The sequence below is a fragment of the Spea bombifrons genome, chromosome 2 (genome assembly GCF_027358695.1).
Source record: "Spea bombifrons isolate aSpeBom1 chromosome 2, aSpeBom1.2.pri, whole genome shotgun sequence".
NCBI lineage: Eukaryota > Metazoa > Chordata > Amphibia > Anura > Pelobatidae > Spea > Spea bombifrons.
The window spans coordinates 40,351,062-40,365,871 of record NC_071088.1 but is presented as its reverse complement, the minus strand read 5'-3'; positions in this window follow the sequence as shown (position 1 = coordinate 40,365,871).

Here is a 14,810-nt window from a genome sequence, read left to right as displayed (position 1 = left end):
GTATTTGAGAAAGGTTTACATGCAAGAGTACTAATAATTAGGTTTCTGATGTTGTATTTAGTGTCAAATATGTTAAGTTCAACAGAGCATCCAAGCATCGTCTAATTTGTTACTCAGTTACTTTATTTTAGTATAGCCAAATATTTTAAATTTCTACAGTAAGTGCCCACAATGCTACCAACTTATACTTAACAATTAAAAAAAAAGTTCTGATAATGTATGGTTAGAAAGTACCTATTTTTCTCCGAAGTTGACTGCTTCCCAAAGCCACACTATCGTCTCCATTAGAGGATATATGCGTGTAAGTAAAGTGCAAAGTTCTCCCAAAGCCCAGCTGAGGCTTAACATTAAACTCAGTGTCGCTCTCCTTGTGAAATTTCTGGGACTGGTCAAGCTCATTTTAGAGAATAGATTTTCGGTTATCTGGGACATAATGTAGTGATTTTTATTTCTTAGCTTTTACTGTCCTGATCTGTAATCTGATAGATCGGTTATGGTTATCTGCCTCTTTTTTTTGATTTTGTAGAATGATGGATTGTTGCTGGTTGTCTCCTCTCCCATCTTTTTAATTGAGTAAATGCATAAAAATGTGTTAATTTTGTACTCTGAAGATAGACATATTTGCAGTTGAGTGTTTCTTTTCCCCTTCAAGCTATAGCTTAGCATATATGGTGTACTGTCCTACTGTTGGGACCTGTACCACTTGTTTTAGGTATTTTTCTCAAACCGGCGAGGAATTATCCAAAGCAGCCAGAAAATATACTGCAACACAAACCTAACTAATATGCCACACATGCTAAACCGTTGGGCTTCTATGTCGGTTTATTTTAAATGTAGTTTCTCCCTTTTGTATTCATATGACTCACCTTTGAGAATGGACAACATTCAATTTTTGTTTGTAGAATTTCCAACTCTATCGTGACCTAAAGTTTTTGTGACTAGATCATAGATGCAGATCTATGTAGATTTTGTTCCTTGAACAAATATCATCCCAAAAAGTATTTTTTAGTATCGTATGAATCTGGGTGGCATTACTTAAAATTCCATACAGCACTCAGCAGCAGGCTGCATTTTTATGTGTCTCAATATGCGTTTCATAGTTCCAAGTGTCCTCACTCCATAACTATTTATAATGCTCTGACCTTTAATCACTCCATGTTAAATATGTAAATATACTTGCAATTATAAACTATTTTTGTACACATTGCACATACCTGTGTCTTGGTAACAATGTAATTGTATTCTTTTCAAACCATGCCAAAAACATATAATGCTATGTTAACCAGTCAGCTTAATGGCCTACTTTTCTAATTTGTCAGTTGGGATTTTGTGAATATAAACATGTTGGATCAACATTTTTGATGTAAAGGTATGTCAATGTTATTTCTTCATAAAATGACCCCTTGATAGCTAATTGTGTATGTATTAAAATAAAGAAAAATTTCGAGACTGCAAAGAAGAAGATTTCCCATTTATACAATTAATAAATGTAGAGGTCACTTCCTCGCTTTGGCGGTTATAACATCTTTTTGACGAAAGGATACTACACGTGTACGAGTTGGATTGCAGAGTTCTTTAAATGGTTTAGTTACCACCTGTTTAAATTTGAAGTTGGAAAACTATGGAAAAATGATGCTTTAACAAGCATTAGGTCATTGTAAGATTTATAATAGAACTTGGTTCATTTGTATAGCTTTATTTGGTCATCTGTTTCCTTTCCTCCTGTTTCACCCTCTATTTGCAACTTTCAACGATAGAGTGCATTCTATAGATCGCCTTGATATATTTGTCCTTGCAGAACATTCTCCACTTCTATATTATTTAGACTTTACTATTTCAATTGGAAGCCAAGTGACCCTTGTCATTTGTAGCTATACACCTAGATATTGAGCTACTATTAAGATGTATGAAGTGTGTTTCTGCGACAGCCCAATTCCCTTTCTATTTCACTGCAAGTAGGCCACATAAAAATGCATTAAAATCTTATAGAAAGGAGAAATAAAAAGATCAGGATTTCATATCCTTCCTTGGTCTGGTGTTAGAAATAACTTTTGCTGGATACTGCTGTCAGCTTGATTGTATCATGTCACAAACTATTTGACATGCGCGACAGAGCTGCAAAGATATTAGCAGCATGTTTCCATTGCATGTAGTGTGGTGTATAATCTGACAAAAAGTTTTCAATGTAGGGAAGCTTATACCAAAAAATTGTAGAACAAAAAAATGAACGTATTGATGTATTCTTGCAATCTTTCAATATGTATGAGCTGCATTACAAAAATAAATTAAAGGGAACAACTATTTGTGTGTGTGATTATATTTTTGGCTGACCATTTTGAAGGGTCTTTAGCCTGCTCCAATATTTTGGCACTAAATAAACTGGTAAAATGCTCAGCCATACCAGGAGATCATACATAACTCTTTAATCTGTATGAACCCACCATGCAAAAAGCAACATTATCCCACGCAAACATATAACATAGGGAGATAATATAACAATGCATTGGGTAGGCATGAGGCTATCAAGATTAAAAGATTTGGATTGACTATGGTTTGAGGATTTTAAAGTTGAAGAGAATGGGCAGAGTAGTTGGCAGGAATGACTCATCTGCCATCAGATGTTTTACTTTGTTTTTTACACAAATAATTTATAATACACCTGAGCGCAAGATTATGACTTCTAAAGTTTCCATTTTCTTTCCATTTCTTAATAATGGATTTAAAAATTCTCTGTTTGATGTTCAAAGTTTCAGATATTCCTTTATAACCCAACCCTGATCTGTACTTCTCCACAACTTTGTGCCTGATCTGTTATGCATGGTGCCGCTTGCTCAGTGGTGGTGCAGACTTTCAGAACAGGTATATATTTATATATTGAGATCATGTGATTGCACACAGGTGAGCCTTATTTAAGTAAGTAATTGACTTATGAAGGTAATTGGTTGCATTAGACCAGGGGTAGGTAGGGGGGGGGCAGCACTTCAGCTGGGGCTAAGGGATCTGGGCAGCCTGCCCAGCATTCTGAGGACCCAGGTGTGGAGACCCCGGTGTTATCCAGCCCTCTAGGGTTAACATCCTCAGACAAAAAAAATCTAATAAATCCACCGAATCTGGATCCAGTTGTGCAGCAAAGTCGCACAGCTCCGGTATCGGATCTGGGCTCCCTATCCAGTATCCCTGTGCCTCCAAGGTGGAGACCCCGGTCTCATTCAGCCCTCCCGGGATAACATCCTTGGATGAATAATCAATAAAATCCATGGACACTGGGGCATACTATTGAACACGGTCAAACAGTTTTTTTATATGCCTTCTTCAGTTCCCATTTCCGTGCAACTAAAAAGTCTAGATCACCTCCCGGTCCGAGTGCAGCTAGGAGGTCCAACTCTCTGAGATCCTGGATGTCCTGGATGATCCTTCTGGAGACTGTCTCATATTAATCCCAGGCCGCCAAAGTCATAGCTCTCCGTGGGCTCTGTACACTCCAGATCTGGACACAGCTGTGCTGCGTACCACCATAGAGCCCGATAGCCACTGTCCAACCTCACCTCTGTCTGGACCCACACCTCCAGCTCGGCCACCCACTCCACTTTAGGCTGCTTCCCCAAAAATGGCATCAGCATCTTCCGCTGGAGCCAGAACCTTTCCTCAAAGGCTGGGAGGTTCTTTCCCTGGTAGTCCTGTTCCCATTGAAGAGCCTCCAACCAGAGATGCCGATGAATACAATCCCTCCACAGCAGCTCATTCTCTGCCGATACAGGTCCATTGAGTCGTGCCCATGCCTCCTGCATACGCCATCTGAACTCCACTTCCAGAGCTGAGAATCCTGGCATAGCTGCCGCAGAGTGATCAATCCCGGTGGTGGTTTGGATGTCCCGCTTGCAAGGAAGCATCCCACTGCTGCCACCAATGTCACGGAGCTGGATAGTCCGACCGATTACCTTCGCTGACTTTTGCTCCCTTAGCCTGGGACACCAAACTTTCCCTGGTTCCCCAGTCACTTGCCGAGACTCAGTGTAGGGTAAAACCAAAACAAAGACTGATTTATTTCTCACACACAGCGCTGGATATATCCAGCAAAACACAAATTAACATAAAAAACATAAAAAAAGATATGAGATATATGACTCTAAGAGTCGCCTGCAGGGTCCTCCTCTGGCATCAACCAGTTGGTTGAGGGGGGGCCAGCCCATATGTATACCCACCCCCGGCACACAAAATAGGATTGTGAATACCGCCTCCTGCGTTATAGATCTAACGAAAAAAACAGTTGATCTAACCGGATCTAACGAATATCTACCAAAATCCATAAAAAAAATTCCAAATTTTAGTTGAGGGGGGCCAGCCCATATGTATACCCACCCCCGGCACACAAAATAGGATTGTGAATACCGCCTCCTGCGTGATAGATCTAACGAAAAAAACAGTTGATCTAACCGGATCTAACGAATATCTACCAAAATCCATAAAAAAAATCCAAATTTCAGTTGAGGGGGGGCCAACTCGTATGTATACCCATCCCCCGCACACAAAATAGGATTGTGAATACCGCCTCCTGCATGATAGATCTAACGAAAAAAAACAGTTGATCTAACCGGATCTAACGAATATCTACCAAAAATCCATAAATTTTTTTCCAAATTTCAGTTGAGGGGGGGGCCAGCCCTCCCTCATTAAATATGCAATATCTCAGTAATTAGACTAGATCTAACAAAAATTTTGTCTGATCAAACCTGATCTAACGTGGAGCTATCACAATCAGTAACATTTTGTTGAAATTTTTGCCTATTTTAGAGTAGATCTAACGAAAAAAAACAGTTGATCAAACCTGATCTAACAAAGATCTAACAGATGCAATGATCTTTTGTAAAAATTCTTAATATGGGGGGCTAATCCGGGGGAGGTGGATTTGAAGGTAAGCCTAAAACCTTAGTTGTGTGAGAAGTTGTCACTTTTGGCAATTCAACATGCGCCCTGGAAATCATAAACTCACATAAAAGTGTAATCTTAACTAAAGCTGGGCAAGAAAAATTACCCATCTCCAAAAATATGCAGAAAGTAGCACTTCCTACATCAGAGGTTTTATGAAAAGGTGACTATGGTTTCAAGAAATGTTGGATCCGGTTATGTCAGTGGGTGGAAATTGCTTGTACCTACTTTCAAATTAATCAATGTTTGAACAGTAACTACAGATGCAGTTGAGAAAATGTGCTTCACATAGAAAATCCCACAAATGATTTTACTTAAATATTTAACTCACCTCTAATCCCAACAATTTAATCGCTAACAAGATAATGGCAAGGCTCAATTACGTGTATCTTTAAATAATAACAAGTCTATATTTCCATGAAGACCAGTATTAGAGCCAATTGGTTAACATATCTGGCGAGCCACTACATAGATTTTTCAGAATGGGCTATTAAAACTGTAAATATTTCAATAATCTCTTGGTCGGCCCGTTTAGAAAGTTCTCAGATATGACTAACACACAACTTTAGAACATGATAACTGAAACTAGGAATTTATTTGTAGTTATATTGAAATAAATGTTAACTACTGGAAGAAAACCCAATACTGCATGTTCTGGGAAGTAGTGAAAACATTAAACTCTAGATGGCACTAACAGACAGTATATGATCTCATACTCATGTTGGATGCAAGGCATGTTCACTACAATGACAGGCAACTGTGGAGATATCAGCATTGCAGGGTGCAGAAACACATCATATGTAAGGGGTTTCTAATTCACAGGGCTACACAAAGCTATCATCGGTTTGATAGGTAGAGCAGACAGAAAATATACTCTAGTTATAGCAAATCGTCTACCGAAAACTGAATATCTGAGCAAGCCATACCAATATTAATATGTATGTCTTCGCTAGCATAACTTTATTAATATGTATAAGCAGCAACATAATAACAATCAAGAAATTAATTTACAAACATGCCATTCATAATCCTGTGCAAATAACCAAATGTAATGTCAAATAGATCAGTTTTTACAAATTCTTCATTTGATTTAGCATATGGGTTATATTATTATTTAAAAAGAAAACAATACCTGCCTTTTTCAGTCCTCATTTGAGTCACATATCCCTCTGTCTCTCTTCCCTGGTATATAGGAGTTTTCAGCCTCAGCGGTGTATGAAACAGCAACAATGACAACAGTAATGTATATTCATTATAAAACTGTCTGTATAAGTTTATCACAAACTGTCTGTATAAGTGACTGCTTAAACAAAATATTTTGTTCTTGTGCTAAAATATTTTTAAAAATCCACAAAAACATGTTTGATCATGGGGAGAAGAGAGGGTATATGCCTAATAAGATGCCATAGTAAGTACATTTCTAGCAGGGAAGACAAACGTCCCCTCTTGCCCCTACTGTGGATGCCCATGAGTAGGTTATTATACATAAGAATTTTCTACATTAGTAGGCCCCTCTACAGTGCTGGGGTCTGTATTATTACATTGAAGAAAGTAAGCATTCAAGGCACGTTTTTATGCTTTTTTGTTCAATGTCTTTAGATAATGTTTGTAGAAGTTTTACTTTTACTTTTTCTTTAACCCATAACTTTAACCCATATCTGATTTAACCCATAACTGCACACGCCTGCGAGGAAAGGCAGGGGTTAACAGGTTCGAGTATACTTTAATTGCTAGTTATCATGCATGTATTTTGATTTGGTTAATAAACTATATGTATTAGTTCATCCATAGAGTGTCATCTCTGTATACTCGAACCTGTTAACCCCTTTAACAGGTTCGAGTATACAGAGATGACACGTTCACTCTATGGATGAACTAATACATATAGTTTATTAACCAAATCAAAATACATGCATGATAACTAGCAATTAAAGTGGAATGAAAGAGATTACCTTATTTGCTCGATTATAAGACAAGGTTTTTTTCAGAAAAATACCCCTTGTCTTATAATCGGGGTCGTCTTATAATCAGGCGTCAAATAGGTCTGACTATGAGACTAAGATCTAGATCCCCGCAGCGCTGCAGGGGACCTGGATCCTCCTGTCTAATGCCCCCCCTCCAACTTACCGGTGCTTCTGAGTCCCCGGTGTGTAGCTGGGGCAGTGCGTAGACGTCTACTCGATTCGCGTAGGCAACTTCCGCTGCAGCCGGAAGGAGGTGTGGTTAGCAGCGGGGGTTGTTTGTGTCCATCACACAGACCTTCCCCGGCTGTCAGAGATCAAAGTTCCCCATGATATGCCGGTGCGGGGAATTCTCTCTGACAGTCGGGGAAGGTCTGCTAACCGCACCTCCTTCCGGCTGCAGCGGAAGTTGTCTACGCAAATTGCGTAGACGTCTACCTGCTGCCTGGACAACACACCGGGAGTCAGAAGCACTGGTAAGTTGGTGGGGGGGGTGTTAAATGGGGGGCATAAGGCATTTCTGTAGGCAGAGTGCTCTATCAAATGCCTTTCAACACCCTTAATGCAACCTGCCTCCAGAAATTCCTTTTAACCCCCTTTATGCCTCTCTGCCTCCTGAAATGCCTTATACCTCCCTATATGCCACTCTGCCCCATAATATGCCTTTTAGCCCCCTAAATGCCAGAGTGGCATATAGGGGTATAAGGCATTTCTGGAGGCAGAGTGGCATATAGAGGGTTAAAAGGTATATCATGGGGCACAGTGGCATTTAGAGGGTTAAAAGGCATATCATGGGACACAGTGGCATATAGGGGGTATAAGGCATTTCTGTGCATAACTGGGGGGCAGGTTGAAAAATAAAAGGAATAAAATATTTTTCGCAATCATAGCTTTTTTAAAAAAAATAGTTTACATAGTTTACATGAGTTAACATTTACTGGTAAAACTTTTTTCCTATAGGGTTGTCTTATCTTCAGGCTTTTTCTTTTTTTCCGAAATTAATATTCAGATTTTGGGGGGTCGTCTTATAATCAGGGTCGTCTTATAATCGAGCATTTCTTAATCTGCATTATTCTTGCCCCCCAAAGTGCTTCCACAATTACGTTGAAGTATGGCGAAGCCATGGGGACATCCTCTCTCCTTTTCTCCAATTGGGGGAGAGGGTGTACCCGTAGGCTCTTCCCATTTTCGGAAGTCCTCCGGGAGAAGACACTAGGAGAGGCGAACAAAGAGAGCAGACACTGGGAGAAGCAGATGAAGAACAAGAAGCGGCAAGAGAAGAAGCAGAGCTGCGGGATAGGAGACGGGGACACTGAAGTTTTTAGCTGAGAAGGTTACATCCACGTTAGGTATCCAGGCACGTTATGCCATCCAGGCATTGTGGTATCTGGCTAGGGGCAGCAAGTCTTCTGCAACAATCTGTTGCAAATAACTTCTGCAGCATTCTCAGTTGCGTGAGCAAGGGTCTTGGGATCTCCTCTGTTTGAGCGAGGAACTGAGGATGCTTTTTGGACACAGTAGGCTCTTGTACAGCTACAACTTGTGCATGGAACACCTTAAAGGGGCAAGAGTGAGCGCTTACAGGTAAATATACAAGGATGTTACAATTCATTGACAATTCATTGTAATAAGTAAGGTTTGCTTAATTGTTTTCTTGAGAGTAAAAAAAAAGTCACTTCAAGCTTATAGCTATAGTCAGTGACTACCTGCATGACGCAATTGACAAAGTATGTATGTATACCTGGAACTTTCAGAGTTGGCGATGCAGAGCACTCCACCTTCCAACATTAGAATGCCTCCTGTCTACGCTTCTTTAAGCATTACAACAACAACAACAACAAGTATTTATATAGCGCTTTTTCTCCCGGTGGGACTCAAAGCACTTTACAGGTATATGCATACGAGAAAGAGTGAATTATCTGAAGGATTGGGAGAAAAGATGGGTTTTAAGTCTTTTTTTTAAAAGTCTCTTAAGATGGAGCTTCTCTGATTGACAGTGGTAGAGAGTTCCAGAATGTGGGAGCAGCATGGCAGAATGCGTTGGAGCCGGATTTTGTGCGCACTTTGGGTAATGAAAGAAGAGACATGTGTGGATCGGAGGGGGCGAGCAGGGATGTAGGGTGTTAATAGCTCTTTCAGGTAACGGGGTCCTTGGTCCTTTAGGGGTTTAAATGACAACACACCTATCTTAAAGTGAATTCTCCACTAGACATGTATATGAGGAATAGTGAATCACTCTCCTTAAGTTCTAAGCATAATTCATTTTTTAGAATTTTAAGGGGCTTAAGGTGAGTTATAAATTCATTCTTTTTTATTGCCAGTAGCAAACTAATGGCATGCAGAGCAATGCATTGTGATTACCTCTGGCAGCAAATGTACTCTATTATTCATATGTACTGACCTCTAATGCCAGCAGCTCATTAACTGTGTTGCACAAATCCTATAATGTAGAACGATACTCAGACAGCTAATGCATAACATACACTAATACACTGCTAGTCACAGATTATTCTTTGCACCCATCACATGTATTAATTGAGGGTGTGAGGGTGTTGTCACTCTTCCAATCACCCTTGCTAAGCTTCATAGTGGTTACATTTTACAAATATTTACACTTCAGCCTCCCTGGTTGCTTATACAGGTCCAGCAACCCCTTTCAATAGAACCACGACCAGTATACTGTAGGTGAGCACTGTGGTAATATAGCAGTGCTTTTGAAATTACAACAAAATGTGACCAGAGATCTTGCTGCCACATAATTAGTAGACTTCAGCATCGGCCAACTCTTCGTGCTCGTCTTAGTAGGGGAAAAAAAATCATATTCCACAAATATTCACCCGTTCCTGTGTTCGGTTCGGGTGGATATTCTTGTACATTCTTCATGTTCGTTTTTTTGCTATTTTTTTTAGAAGGGGTTAATACGGGTTTAAGGCAGTAACGGTATGCAGCCGCTTTGGCGCCAGGATTTTAAAGGTCCGTACAAGCAACCCTATTGGTCACTGGCAGCTGCTCTTCATTGGTTGATAAAGTAAATAATATATATGTGTATATACTTCCATAGGTGCTGGTATAATTGCCTTAGAAACAGCATAAGGTGGATTCTTTCTGGCAGCTGTGGCTGGGGCAGCTGGGGAATGCCAACCCTCCAGAGCGCTGTTGAAGTTAAGTCACCTCTGACAGCACGGCAGAGATCACTTCTGCAGGGGGGTTGGTCTCCTACAGGGCCAGACTCCATTGAACCACCCATTGAAGCTCCAACAGATTTGATGCCTTTGGGTTATCTCTCTTGAGGCTCCGATGCTTCCTCGAGCAGGGGAGCTGAGACGCAGCCCACGCATTCAGCTCCCTGCTCGTTCCATTTGCGGGAGATGCTGTCGGGTCCTCCCTGCCTCTAGATGCGTGCCCCCGCAAGGATCAAGGGATCATGACAGGGCGCGCCTCAAGCTGTCCCAGAAATCAAAATCAACTGTAGATTATAACAGAATGACATAATCATAAAATAAAACATGTCAACAAAGAAAAACATCTGCATTCCCTTATTTCTTAATATTGTGTATTATGCCCTTTAGCATCAATGACAGTGTGCACTCTTTTGTACTAGTTGTCTATGAGGCCCCAAATTCTTGCAGGTGGTATAGCTGACCATTCGTCATGACAAAATGCATCCAGGTTATGCAATGCTTTTGGTCGTCTTGCATGAATCGCACATTTGAGATCTCCCCAGAGTGGCTTGATTATATTAAGGTCAGGAGACTGTGATGGCCATTCCAGAACCTTCTCCGTTTTTCTGGAGGGTCAAATTGGCCCTGTGATTAGGTTAATTGTCGTGCTGGAAAGTCCAAGAGCAGCTTTCATGCAAATAGTCTGCCAGTATTTTCTGATAACATGCTGCATTGCTGGCTTTAGAGCTCACACACCCCAAAAACATCAATGAGCCCCACTATACTTCACAGCAGGAATGGTATTCTTTTCGCTACAGGCCTTATTGACCCCTCTCCAAACATAGCACTTATGGTTGTGACAAGTGTGTCAAGATGTTGTCAGGCATATTGTAACTGACATTGTATTGTATTGTGGGCTTTTTTTGTGGCATTGGTGCAGTAAAGGCTTCTTTCTGGCTACTGGACCATGCAGCTAATTTTTCTTCAAATATCGTCGTATTGTGCTCCTTTCTGGTTACACCCTTGAGTTAAATTATATGAATTAATGAAAATGATTGTTGAATATTATATGAATATGAAGGGGGCATGCTATGGAAAGGGTATTAAGATGATGGGGATTTAAAGGATGGGTATAAAGATGATGAGAAGTGAATGATAAGAAATGAACATTGAAGGGGATGATTGTGGTGCAATATGGGATGATAATGTAGGGAATGGAAATGATGGTGATTGGGTATTGAAATAAATTAGGATGTTGGAGGTATGATGATGTATTGGAGCAGCTCTACACTAATACATACATACATACATACAGCAACTCTAACACCATAAACTTACATACATATATCAACTAACACTTTCCACATGCATGCACACAAACATACAATTAGACGTACATACACACAACATTTCTAACACCATACACTTACATAAACATATACACACGCTACTCTAACATCAAGCACTTATACATACATGCACATAGCCTCTCTTAGCACTTACACATATTAAAATACACACATTCACTTTCTCTGATAAGCCATGCAACTGACACACCTTTTCCTCCCCTTTAGCCTCACTCACTTATTTGTTTACGTACTGTGAAGGTATTCTTTCTTTTTTAACCCCTTCGTGACAATGGCTGATTTTATTTTTTGTACCCTTCGTGACAATGGCTTTTTACATTTTAATTTTTTTTACGTTTTAACATTAGCTGTAATTTTCTTCTTTCTCGTTTACTGAACACACACAATTCTTTAGATGCCATTATTTTGATTGTATCATATCATGTACTAGAAAAAAAGTATAAAAGTATGGTGAAACATTGAGAAAAAAGGACTTTTTTTACTTTTACTTGAAAAATCTTTTACTCATCTATAAAAACTAATGAAAACATTTTCTAAATAGATTCTATTTTTTGTCATAAGATTTTTTTTTTTTTTTTTTTTTTTTTTAGTAGTGTTTTGCTATTTCAAAACCATTTTTCCAAATCTGGTAATTCTGCTCCTATGTGCTATTTCGGGTATCTTGAAGCCGGCCAATGCAATTTACCAAATCAAACCATATATTTTTGTAGACTACACACCTCAGGGTATTTCAAATGCTAGTATTTTAACTCTTTCCATGCACTAATTCTACCACCAATCTTTGTCAAACTTTGTGGTAGTCATTTGTTTGGTATATGTCACTGTCACAAAAAACCAATATGTGTTCAGTAACATCTCCTGAGTACAGTGATACCATTCATGTATGGGTTAAGACACACAGACTCAGGCAGTCACACATAAATAAGTAAAATTTCCTATAGAAAAGGCATTTTGAACAATTTCAAGCTGTTTAGCAAATATATATGTGAAAAGCAGTTAATCTCTACGTTTTTTAAGAAATGGTTCACGCGAACCACTGCTTATAGGGAACATACTACAAGGTGTAGATTATTCTTTACAAAGCCATATGATTTTTACCTTAGGTATGATGGGATTACAACTCTAATTTTAAACAAATAAACCAAAAATACCCACAAAAGTATATATTTCTGTAAAGCAGACAACACACATTATGGAATCAATTTGGGCACTCTTCATGCAGCTATTTGGCCACCAATCACTGTCAAAGGTGGCTGCAGAAATGATGTCTTGAGCTTTTTTTCACCAACACTTGAATGATGCTTAGATTTTTTTGCACAGGGCATGTGTTACAGCAGAGAAACCCGGCCAAAATTATTTAGCTGCATCTCCTGATTACGGAAATACCCCACATCCTTAGTTTTTTTTTCTTTCTAGAGGGCCATATCCATCCCTTACATATAGGACCCTGTAGGGTAGTATTTTTTATACTGATGGCTTAACGGGTTTGGGAGTTGTGAACGGGGGCATAAGGGTTATACCTTTTAGATGTTGTGTTAGGGCAATGAGCTGTAAGGGTTTTGTCTTTTTCTTTATTAAAAAATATATATTTTTATATATTTTTTTTAATTTATTTTTTGTATTCTTTTTATCAGTGCGGTATGGTTAGAGGTCCTCTCAGGGACCTCTTACATAGTTACACAGCTATATAGGCTGAAAAAAGACATGCGTCCATCAAGTTCAGCCTTTCCTATATCTGTTAATTTGTTGCTGTTGATCCAAAAGGAGGCAAAAAAAAACAGTTTCGCTCTTTCCAATTTTGCACTAACCAGGGAAAAAAATTCCTTCTTGACCCCAAAATGGCAGTCAGATTTCTCATTGGATCAATAAGCTGTTTCCCCATAATTAAAGATTATATCTCCGAATATTATGCTTGAACATGTTATTAATGCCGGTGATGTCACAATGACATCTCTTAGCTCACTTTATTGTTTATTTTTTTTATTTTTGTATTATTTTAGTGATTTATTTTTATTGTTAAAAAAAATCTCTAACATTTTTTTTTCTTTGATTCCTTTTGCAGCTTGTGAGAAGAGTAAGAAACCCTGTGATCCCCCCATAGACTTGCATAGAGATCACAGTGTCTGTGATCAGTGACTCATCGGAACGATCGGATATCCCAGCAGGGTCTATTCAGACCCTCCAGGGGATATCCTGTCCTCCCATGACCTTCCAGGTGATGTCAGCAGTGATGCGACCTGGAAAGGAATGCCCGATCGCCCGATCAGGCATTTTAAACTGTAACAGTTTTCCGGCGCTCGCCCCAGCAGCTGTTACAGCAGATCTGGAAGCAGAAAGCCAATGCCGATGCTGGCTATTGCTGACAGAGGGGAGCCCAGGCTGTCAAACTAAAACTAGGTTTCCCGTGTAGCGATGTGCCCCTGCCGCTGCAAGAAGGTCAGGACGTACTGGTATGTCCATAGGGGTTTCATGAGATGCGTTTTATGGATGTACGGGTACGTCCATAGGGAACTGAAGGGGTTAATTCTGTATTACAAATGTTCAAGATGTTCCAAATAGAAAAACAATTCTTAACTGACTTCTATGTGACTAATTTCTCTAATTATATGGGAAGTATAGAATCTGGAAGCTTCGTTCACACAGTATCGTAGCATGGTTTGTTTTGCCGACGCTGCTTCATCAGGGACTAAAACCTGGCATAGTTTGGTTTTCTAGGTTTATGCTAGTATATATGACATCATTGAGTACTCTTAAGTATGATTGGCTCTAAACTAAGGTGGCATTACTAAATTATATAGCAATACAGAAAACTTGATTCTGAGACATTTGACAGCTATTGAAATCCCCAAATCACAAATATTGGGGATTCCATCACACTCTATAGCTGTACATTGCCTAGCGCGGCACTGTCAAGTAATCCCCAAAAATACACCCCGGTATATATTAGACTTGTGCATTCAAATTGTTTTTTCATTGTTTAAACCAAATAACAAGAGTTGCTCGTACGGACCTTTAAATTCTGGGGCCAATGCTGCTGCTAACTGTTACAGTGTTTACCCTGTATTAACCCCTACTAGCAAAAGGGGAAGAAAACAAAAAGAAAAATGAATACAAAGAACGTATATGAATAGTGACCCGAAATGGAAAACAGGATATTTTCTCCCGTAGACGTAGATGTTATATATCAGTGGCAAAACTAGTAAGCTAAGGGCCCTGGTACAAGGTAGCTTATACATCCCCTCCAATTTTTTTTAGTAATAAACAAAATCTGATTGCTTGCTCAAGCCTCCTGTGAAATCCTTTGCCCTGCTATATACCTTGTAACCTGTAAAATGCCCTACTCCTTGCCATATGCTTTACCCACAGCCAGGCCCGGACTGGGACAAAAAATAGGC